Genomic DNA, 9,867 nt, shown 5'->3' on the forward strand with positions numbered 1-9,867 from the left:
ACCTTGTTTCTGAAGGATGTTTTAACCTCACTAATTAAGCAATCCCCATCACTATTCAGTGAAGCTCTCTTGAGAGTGAAGGGCCTTTGATAGGTAAATTCCCTAATTGGATAGGACCTCTCATCATGAAACAGTCATAATATGTTGATTATAGTTTTACCATTAGGAATTCCATTGCTTAACACAAATGGACTATAACAAGAATTTGATTAAGTCAATTTTAGCCTGGAGATATTTGGAAGCATTGAAAAAAGAACAAGTAACCTTAGTAATCCAGGAGTCTGTGGAAAGAGGATGAGCTTTTGATTCATGATAGCAAAATATTGTACAACAGAGTTTGGGTTTGAATATAATAGCAGTCCTCCAATGATTGCTAATACTTCTTTTCCCTGTCTCTTAAATTACATTAATTTTTTTTATTATGAAAATATTCATGAATACGCAAAAGAAGAACTGTATAATGAATTCCCATGTACCTCACTGAGCTTCAGTAATTACCAGTTTTTTTTTCAATCTTCTGTTATCAATCTTCTCCCTCTTTTTTGTTTGTTTGCTGGGATAATTTAAAGCAGATCACACATGTATTATTTCACCCATAAACACTTTAGTATTCACCTCTGTCGATCTATTTTTATGCTGTTAAAATAACTATAAATGCTAAAAATTACATAGTGCTTTATAGTTCCAGCCTGCCTTATTTCATTAGGTTATCACAAAAATTTGATCAGTATTATCATCACTGTCAAGGAGATTAAAAAAAACCAGAGGTTTTGAGTAGTTAAATGACATTCTCAGGGGCAGTGGGTTTCAAACCTGGGTCTCATAAATATTTCAGTCAGTCTTATACTCTTGTGCAGATGTGACCATACCAAGTAAAAGCTATCCCTTGGGTATTTGACTTCAACTGCTCTGGGCAGAGGCTCCTTCTTTTGGTCTTGTGATACCTGTGGACCAACTAAAGAGCGTGAGCATAGCCAGAGGGAAGTGGCCTTTGGAGATGTGTATTAAACATGTCTTTTTATTCTGATGTTTTGACATCTGGGGCTTTGCTGACCCTGGAGAGACTGCCTTTCCCAGGGCTCTAATTCCTAGACATAGTAAAGGACTCACTTGCAAGTGCACCTTTCATAAGCAAACCAACCAGTCCAATGCCCATGTTCCCCAACCACCTCCTTTACCTAGCTCTTACACTCCAGGCCACTATCTGCCAGTCGTAATCTCCCCCGGGCCATGTACCTGACAACTAGGGGCAGCCACTATGCCCTAGAATCCACCAAAATTATTCAATCTAGCCAATCCTAAACCTGCTTGCTCTGTCTCACCATTCCTTCCAATGAAGACCACAACAAAGGCTCTTGCCCACATTTTCCCCTCATTCCTTTGCCTCCTGACACTGGTACTTCCCCATGTGGCCCAGTGTGGTGTGGCATGCTACTTCCTCTTGGGAACTGTGAGTATAACAAACTCTCTTTTCAATGGCAGTCATCTCCTGATCTGCTGGCCTGGCCATACCTGGATAATAATAAAACCTGCACTTTAAAACAAAATGGTTAAGGCTGAGTGAAATCTCTGGGGCTTAATATCAAGGCTTGTTGCTGGAAGATCTGACAAGCTTAGTTGGAAGCAAGTGACAGTCCTGGGTCAGGTAATTGGGTTGGAGATCAAACTCTAAAAGCAATAGGGGACAGGCAATGAGGTCAACAACATGTGAAAGAAATCGTAATTGAATGGCAATAGACAATCATTCAGTTATCTTGCTGGCTTCCCAAGGTGGGCTCAATTCCAGGGGGAATTATATTTTTCCTTAGGTATCAATATCATCTCAAATACATTCCCCTAGGACTATAAGAAGGCAGTGTTCCCTCACACCCTGTTGTTGATGCCTCCCCAGTATTTCTTCCCTTAGGCCACCATTTCTGCTGGTCCTGCATATCCTATCCAGTCTTGCACTGGTCTACAGTGAAGGGCTATATCTGGGGCTCTCAGTACCTGACTACCTCAAGTGTTTCCTCTTCTCTGAGACTCTAGTTTTCAAGCTAACTCTTACATTTCCAGCTCAGTTTCCATCTCAGGTAGAATTTTATTTTGTTTTATTTTTTTTGCGGTACGTGTGCCTCTCACTTTTGTGGCCTCTCCCGTTGCGGAGCACATGCTCCGGACGTGCAGGCTCAGCGGCCATGGCTCACGGGCCCAGCTGCTCCGCGTCATGTGGGATCTTCGCAGACCGGGGCACAAACCTGTGTCCCCTGCATCAGCAGGCGGACTCTCAACCACTGCGCCACCAGGGAAGCCCTCAGGTAGAATTTTAGATCAGACACCATAGACCCGTCTAAATCCAACATCCTCATTTTACATATGAGGAAACTGAGATTCAGAGAGGTAAAGGACTTGTCCTAAGAACATAGGCTGCAAAAAGGTGAAGGCCCTTTGTTACTAAGATACACATTATTTTACTATTCTGATAATTTTTGGTAAAATCTGACTTGTATTTAATATAGATCATATCTCACAATAACAAGTTCTAGTGGACGATGAGTTACTTGGCTGTAGCACAGTCAATATAATAAATATTTAAACAACTGGGAACTTATTTCCTTATGAAAACATTCTTATAATAGTTTATGTCATATTTCATTATAGTACCTGCACTGTATAATATGTTAGGTTTTTTTTATACAGCAGATTCTTATTAGTTATCTATTTTGTACATATTAGTGTATATATGTCAGTCCCAATCTCCCAATTCATCCCACCACCACCACCCCCCAATATGTTAGGTTTTGTCTTTCTTTTTTTTTTTAAGATTTTTTTTTTTGATGTGGCCCACTTTTAAGGTCCTTATTGAATTTGTTACAATATTGGTCCTATTTTATGTTTTCGTTTTTTGGCCACGAGGCATGTAGGATCTTAGCTCCCCGACCAGGGATCGAGCCTGCACCCGCTGCATTGAAAGGTGAAGCCTTCACCACTGGACCGCCAGGGAAGTCCCAGGTTTTGTCTTTCTGACTTTGGCTTACATACACACAAATATAGTCATAAACAGCCACAAACGCACAACATACACACACCCCACAGCTGAATACTCACTTTCCTATTGCCTTAAAAAAACCCAAAACTCCTTAACTCAAATTAACCTATATAGATGGATGGGGCAATAAATAGTTCATGTGTTAAAACCCTTCACAATAACTCATTCATTTTAATATGAATTGATTTTGAAATAATGTCCTAAAAGTATGCTGTCAGTTTAAAGAGGTATTTTATTATTTTGTACTGGTTCTGGGAAATATATGATTAAAGCGTCATTATTCAGTAATGAATTCACTTATCCAAGATGTAATCATGGACTCAGGGCTCATATGCCTGTGCTAACTACTAAAGTGACCTGGGTGTGATTAGGAAGATTCCTGAGGTCAGTGATTCGCAAACGAAAGGCATGAGAATCACCTGGGGGTGCTTGTTAAACCACAGATGTCTGGGCTCCACCCTCAGAGGATCTGGGGTGGGCCCCAGGTATTTGTATTTCTAACAAGTTACTGCTGGTTCAGGAACCACATTTGGAAGGATGCTGCCTTAGGTAATCATTCAACTGAAAGTCATGCAAGAAGAGGGGCTGGTGTGAGTTCCCTGATTCCTTCAGAACCAACTCTTGGACTTGCAGTCTTATACCAGGTAGACAGAGTTATTACTTACTATCTTCCCTGTGCCCTTATTGTGACCCGAAAGGAGGATGCTCCTAAAACCCATGCAAGTAGTAACTCAAGTCACATAAATATGTGTGAAAAATACACCAACAGTGCCTGCTGCTGGAACAGACACTAATACCTGCAATCCTTAATGCTTTAAAACAATCAGGTTTTTCATGTCCTGTAAGTTGAGGGTGAGGGGTGGTTCCATATTCTTGTGTACTATTAATTTGTAAGAAATGTGAAAAATTTTTTATAAATCTCCACTGCCATGGATCATGGCTGTCCTGTAATTTAGGTATGACTAGCACATACTAAGGTAGTGCTGCTTCTACTGTAAGCTGCCTTTGACCATACATGCTGTTGCTGATTTTAATGTACTGATATTGTTGATCCTTATTATTCATGGATTCCATATTTAAGAACTTGCCTACTGGATGAAATTTATTTATAACCCCCAAATCAATACTCATGATGCTTTCCTGGCCATTTGTGGACATGTGCAGAGCAGGGACAAATTTAAGTAGCCCAAGGTGTATGTTCTCAGCTGAGATCCAACAGAGCGAGGCTTTGCCTTCTTGTTTCAGCTCTCATACTGTAAAGAAGTGTCCTTTTCTTGGTCCATTTAGTGCCATGTTTTTCACATTTTTTTTGTGCTCTTTATTAGTGATCTTGCTGTTTAAAATGGCCCCCAAACATAGTACTGAAGTGCTGGGTAGTATTCCTGAGGGCAAGAAGGCTGTGACGTGCCTTATAGAGAAAATATGTGTCGAATTAACTTTGTTCAGGCATGAGTTATATTGCTGTTGTCCATGAGTCCAGTGTTAACGAACCAATAATATATATTAAATAAGGTGTCTTTAAACAAAAGCACACAAAAAACAAGGTTATGTTTTGATCATTTGACAAAAATGTTATGTTCAAATGCTTGCAGAAACCTAACCCTGGTACCTCCCCTAGGAGCAATGGTTAAGTATTTGCTAATCAGTGTTTGCAGCAGCTTCATATAACACAGGAGGATCAAGGGGCTTGGAATTACTGAGGATACCATGCTTAGTGACTTTTGTTCATCTGTTGATTAAATTTAACAATTCACTTCATGTTATCAGCACCATATGTTCACTTCTCATTAAACATTAAAATGCAGACTTTCCACCATGAAGTAATGCTCTGAAGTGTGCATTTTAGGAGGGAAAGAATCCCAGAGTACCTGTGTGATAGAAAGGGTTTGGACATTGGATCCTTTCTTCTACTCAAAAGAAGAAATATTTGAAACTGTTTCCCTGAGGAAACATTGCTATTTAGTTAAGGAATAGGTAATAGATCTAAAAGTCAGCCCATTAACTGGATCCTTTGCCACTTTTCTAACTGAGCTAAAATTTACAATAATTCAATAAAACTATTAAACAAATGAGAGATAATGCTAATAGTTATTATTTACTGAGCCCCTTCCATGTTCTAGGAACTGTACAAAGCACTTGTTACACACGTTATTTCATCAGCTTCCCATCTTCCCAATGCTACTTGTGAGAAGTAGCATTGTCCCCAGTTTACAGATAGAGTCATTGAGGCTCTGGAAGTTGAAAGAGAAATGATACAGGTCACAAAGCTAGTAAGCCTGGACCCAAGCTTGCTGTTTTCCCCAGACTCCATCCCCCTTGGCTTCCATCTATGTGGAAGGAGAAGGGAGTCTGACTTCTCCCTCAGATATGATTAGCCAAAAGGTGATATGACAGTGGGACAGGCTGATTTTCACAGACTGAATGTTGATTGCAATTCTGTGAATTTGGAGTGGACAGTACTTCTGGCTGAGAACAGACTGTTTTCATGCTTTTTGATACTGGTTGACTGGAAGCCAGTGAAAGGATATTCTGACATAAGCAGTTGAATTAAACATTTTATGTTCTCAATTTTCCCTTTTACCAGGTTCACCTTGGGCTCTGAAGTGTTCTTGCCTTGAACACTGCTCTGAATGAAGTACTGAGAGAAGAACAATACTTCATTTCTTCTTTTTAATCAAAATGTCATGTCCTTGAAAGGAATTCTCCTTTAAAAGTTGACAGTCCACTCTTAACTTGCTTTGGGATGTATTTAGATAGATTTGGGGAAGTCTAGCACAAACTCAAAATTCTGGAAAGAAATAAACTCTCATTCTTAGTCTCTTTTCACTCAAAACAGCAAACTCACACAGCAACAATAGCTTAATCTTACTCAATTTCTAGGCATTTACTTCTAATCCTTGAAGAGCTCCTAAATTAGCATTATGTGTGCCATGTTAGATTACTTGATATCTTAAATAAGAAGATGGATGCCATATAAGGGCAGAGCCTATTGCTTAAATTATTTGAGCCTAGTATAGTAAGTGTTGTATTACGATCATATTGGAGGTTCCTTAGTTAATCTAGGCACGATATGGGATAAGCACTTCCGTGACTCTCTGATTTATATATTCAAATGGGGATTCTGTAGATTCTGTCACAAAAACAGACATGCAAGAGTACAGATTTGGAGCCCAGCCCCAAAAGGTGTTTGGGGCTCTAGGTATTGATCATGAAGCAAAACACAGTTCCTTGCATGTGGTCGGTGCTCTGTAAATTTATGTTAATGACTGGGTTGAGACCAGGCTGTGAAGGCTATACCACAGTAAATTATGTGTCAATTGAAATTTTGTGAATCAAATACCATTTTTTATTTTATTATTATTTTTTTTTGCGGTACGCGGGCCTCTCACTGTTGTGGCCTCTCCCGTTGCGGAGCACAGGCTCCGGACACGCAGGCTCAGCGGCCATGGCTCACGGGCCCAGCCGCTTAGCGGCACGCGGGATCCTACCGGACCGGGGCACAAACCTGCGTCCCCTGCATCGGCTGGCGGACACTCAACCAGTGTGCCACCAGGGAAGCCCGTAGATGTAGTTTTGATGTATTTGTGGGGAGGAAGGTGATCTCTACGTCTTACTCCTCCGCCATCCTGAAGCTATGTCTAATAGAGATTTTTGGCGTTTCTGCCTATAGACTTATTTTCAAGAATTTGTTTCTTTGAAGTATAATTTGTTTATGTTGGTAGAATCATTGAGAGTGATTCTCTGGCATCAGTATTTTTGAGTCATCATGTCACAGGTGAAACTAATACATGGCCAAGGCTGTGAATCATTTTTCAGGCCAGTGGTTCTCAGATTTTTTGTGCATCAGGATCACCTGGAAGACTTGTTAGATTGGTGAGCCTGACCCCTGGAATTTCTGATTTAGTGGTTCGGGGTGAAGCCCCCCAGATTTCTAACAATTTCGCAGGTGATGCTGCTGTTGCTGCTGCTGGTCCGGGAGCCATCCTTTGAAAACTTGTGATTTAGGTTATAGAGATCCCTTGTCCTGAAGGAGGCTTTTTGACTCCTGAGATCTAGGTAAACATTTGCTTAAGGTTATCAAAATTCCATGCCCATAATTTTGACAAATTCTGGGGTGGGATTTACGTGCTCATGTTCCCTGCTGTCTTCTCTTGCCTCCTGGGCTCTTCCTCCCTTTCATGTGATCAGTGTTACCTCAGCCTCTTCTTCTAGTTCATTTGTGAGCAAAACAGACTTCAGCAGAAATGTTTCAGGTACCCTAGGAAGGGCTTATAGCACTTTCACAAGTTCTTCCACTGGCTCCCCAGCAGCCTTCTCACCTTGAGGGGTCCAGCCTCTCTCCATTTTTCTGTCGTCTCTCTTCTCTCCACTGTCTTCCTTATTCACTTTTCAGGAGGAAGAAAAATCCATCCTTGTCTATGAAAATTGGCAGAACTATTACATGTTATTCTGCAGATTCTTTTCTCTTGCAAGAGTCTATCAAGGTATTACCCCAGGGACTTCCCTGGTGGTCCAGTGGTTAAGAGTCTGCCTTCCAATGCAGGGGATGCGGGTTTGATCCCTGGTCAGGGAACTACGATCCCACATGCCACGGGGCAACTAAGTCTGTGTGCCACAACTACTGAGCTTGCGCACCTCAACTAGAGCCCGCATGCCACAAACTACGGAGCCCATGCGCCACAAACTACAGAGCCCACGGGCTCTAGAGCTTGTGCACCACAAGTAGAGAAGAGAAAACCCTCTCGCCACAACTAGAGAGAAGCCCGCACAACACAACGAAGAGCCCGCATGCCACAACTAAGACCCGATGCAGCCAAAAATGAATAAAGATAAATAATAAATAAATAAATCTTTTTTTTTTTTTAAATAAAGGTATTATCCCAAACTAAGATGGTTCCCTTCTGGGAGTAACTCTGGTGCCAGATGTTAAGATAATGATTACTTTTACCTCATTATTATTAAATACACATCAAAATGATAACACTGTAACAATTATCTGGATTTATCTACTTTTACCATTTTTCTCAGAATCTCAGAATGAAACTCTGACATCTTTAAATCTTTGCCCCTGTCATGTTTACTTTTTTACTTTATTTTTATGGTCTGGAAATTGTATTAGGTGTGTTCATCGTGTGTGTTTCTGGAAGGTCCATTTGTAGCCTCAGCCTGGTTGGGAAGGCGGGACCAGTAGGTGAGGAGCGATAGGGTGGGGTTAGTGGATACGCAGGGCCAAGGTAAATTTGAGGGTTGAATTTTTGTAAACTTTGTAAAAAGTGCATTTCACAATCTATTCCAATAACGTTTTGTCCTCTTCCTTCTTTCCAGGGTTTGCTCATTGGCTAATTATTGTCATATTAGTTTGGAATGTGTGAAATTCAGTTTCTGCAAGAATGTCACCCTGGATGTGGTTAAAAAACTTTGTAAAAACTGTCAATGGTAAGACAATGTTGATTTTGCTCACTTGTGTCTCTTTCGGTCCCAAATGCCATTATGAAGTGAAGAGGAAACGTGATATTAGCTGTGCATTGGTTTGTGCTTTATAAATCCTTGTGGTTGTTTCCATTTTATTAACAGAGTTCTAGCAATCATTAAATATTTCTCAGAAAATAGCTTCTGGTAACTTTATTTAAGACTAAACTAAGGTGACTCATAGCAGACCACTGTGGCTTCCCCTCCCTTGGTCCTAGCTCCCACTTGCCTCCTTCCTGGGCTGCTCATGTTATATGGGGTGTGTAGGCTCGGCTGCTGCCCTGGAGGAACACAGTGGCTAGGATGGGGTTGGGCTCAGTAAATTTTGTAAACAAACAAATAAATGTACCTAGGCCCTGAATAAAAGACACACACACAAAAAAGACGAAACCAAGCTTTCATGACATCTCAAATGTACTTTGGAATTCATAGAAAAGTTCAGAAAAAATATTTGGAAAACTTAAATGAAATACCTTTCAGTTATTTTGGCCTCTGTCCTTGGAACACCATTTACGAGAATTATACAAGCTAAGGAAATAAAAAGGTTTCAGGAGTCACCAGAGTTGAAGCTACCATTTCAAGTGTTCCATATTTCAAGAATTATTTTATTAGTCCTAGTCTACTCTCTGAAATCTGAGCTCTTTGAATGAAATCTAAGAATTGTGTAATAATCTTTCATGAAATGGGGGAATCCATAGAACAAATAGGGGAATACATAGAACAAATACTTGTATATGGGGCCCTGGAACTTTTTAGGTTTCAAAACAAACAACATATTGGAATAGTCTGGAATATTGGAAATCTCTTTTGCCAATTGTAAAATCTTATAAAAATTAACTAATAATTTGTTTATTACTGGAAGACATGAATTGAGAGCTTAAAAGACAATGAAATATACATTATTTAAAAAAATCATCTCTAAAGGTATTGCATTCTCAACAAATGTGTTGGTAGGCAAGAATTCTATCTCATTGTACGGTGCAAATGTGACCTCTTACTTTTTCTTTTTATAAAGCTAACTTTTCATTTTATTCACTCATCTTCTATAACATTAAAGACTTACAAATTAAGGAATACATGTAACATTAGAAATTCTGATTCTGTATTTCTAATTACTACATTAGTAAAAGATGAGTATCTTAGTTCATTGCTAAGCTGAGGCTCTTGGGTATTGGTGAAAAGAGCCTTATTTGAATATCTCATCCTTTGAATTCTGAATTATATAATGCTTTCCAGAGGAATAGGAATGGTTTTAGAATTTTATAGATCTCTTTCTGACTGATCTTTCGTCTAATTTTGTACTTCTGGAAATAGGAGCTTTAATCTTTTTTGGTCTAAAAAAAGGGATTAATATTTTAACATCTTATATA

At 39.7% G+C, this 9,867-nt stretch overlaps 1 long non-coding RNA gene across 2 annotated transcripts in view; it reads left to right on the plus strand.

Moving 5' to 3' along the window:
* The window catches only part of LOC137227734 (uncharacterized), a 140,344-nt gene extending 130,966 nt beyond the window's left edge, over positions 1-9,378 (plus strand). For both annotated transcript variants that reach the window (XR_010944974.1, XR_010944975.1), the window contains one exon: positions 8,354-9,378. This is a non-coding gene — a long non-coding RNA (uncharacterized lncRNA). The remainder of the gene's footprint in view (positions 1-8,353) is intronic.
* Positions 9,379-9,867: the final 489 nt, after the last annotated feature.

Source organism: Pseudorca crassidens, chromosome 7 (assembly GCF_039906515.1).
Source record: "Pseudorca crassidens isolate mPseCra1 chromosome 7, mPseCra1.hap1, whole genome shotgun sequence".
Lineage (NCBI taxonomy): Eukaryota > Metazoa > Chordata > Mammalia > Artiodactyla > Delphinidae > Pseudorca > Pseudorca crassidens.